The sequence below is a fragment of the Trachymyrmex cornetzi genome, unplaced genomic scaffold (genome assembly GCF_001594075.2).
Source record: "Trachymyrmex cornetzi isolate Tcor2-1 unplaced genomic scaffold, Tcor1.1 scaffold388, whole genome shotgun sequence".
Taxonomy (NCBI): Eukaryota; Metazoa; Arthropoda; class Insecta; order Hymenoptera; family Formicidae; genus Trachymyrmex; species Trachymyrmex cornetzi.
Genome location: NW_017298619.1, coordinates 655,184 through 656,675, shown reverse-complemented (window position 1 = coordinate 656,675; position 1,492 = coordinate 655,184).

Genomic DNA, 1,492 nt, shown 5'->3' with positions numbered 1-1,492 from the left:
ACAGAATGATATATATTATATAATATAATGTAAAAACTAAATCAAAGATGTCGCCACTATTATCGAAATTGGAATTAAAAAAGTCTGTACTATCGACCTTGATTGAGTTGGGTAATCGGTTTAGCATCCCCTTAAGGACGACACAAATCTAAAATCAAACATTTATAGTTAATTTTGTTGGTAAATATTAGGGATATGCAAAAGTTTATCTCTTTTTCAATTTTCTTTTATTTTCATATAAGTACTATAATCAATTTTCATACAAATCCGTCTTTAAAATTTTTTTCATTTATAATACCATTTATAATACCTTCTACCGACTTTTTGGCAAATTTCGAATTTCGTTGCGAAATCGAACTATTCATCATACAAGGACCAGAAAATCATCGTGCGTATTATAAGCGAAATTCTAAAATAGTAATAATTTAAATATTGATACTTTTTAGTAATGTACTATTTTATAAATAATGCTTTTAATGTTTTTTAATTAAGCTATCTGTTTAATAAATATTAATGTATTATTAACGTAACTTTATACTATTCTGTTGTGCGCTATTATTTAATGTAATTAAAATATGAATTGTATAAAAATATAAAATTCATATCTTTAATATAATTTACATGCAGGTGTCACATTATATTATTCGCTAAAACTATAGACATTTTTGTCATTGAAAGTACCATTGAAGTAAATTTCTAGATTTATTTTTTGCATCTATAATATAAAAGCGTTTTATTACTATAGTGTTCTAATAAAAGCTTGAATGATTTTCATAATTTGCATTTTTTAATGTAGAATATACATGTAATATATATATCTTAAGATATACAGAATTATCGCATTTTCTTTAGTTAGAAACAAAATTGCAAACAATTTTTAGCAAACACTCTTACATCTTTTAATTTTAACAATTTTAATTTTGAATTAAAAGAAAAGTTTGCATACAAGAAGAAAATTATATAAGGTACTTTTAAATTCTAATAAAATTTGTCTTTAAATTTATATATACAGGGTGTCCCGACCTTTTTTGCCAATCACTTTTGTATAGATAGAGCAGACTGAACTGAGTCGAAAAGTCCTCTACCATTTTGCAATTTTCGCAATAGTTAACAAGATATTAATTACTAGAAATTGCAAAATATTGGTCTTGAATAATTTTTTACTCAAATACTATCAACTTTACAGAAAAATTGCAAGAGACAAAAATTATTTATTTTCTTCTCATAGAACTTTGAGAATTTTTTCAGAATATTTTGATACCGTATTTTCTCATGGTTGGTAAAAATAAGAAAATGCAGTACTAAAAAGTTGATAATAAATTCTGAAAAAATTCTCAGAACTTCATGAGAAGAAAATTAATGATTTTTGTCTCATGCAGTTTTTCTGTAAAGTTTTGATAGTATTTGAGTAAAAAATTATTCAAAACCAATATTTTGCAATTTTTAGTAATTAATATCTTGTTAACTATTGCGAAAATTGCAAAATGGTAAA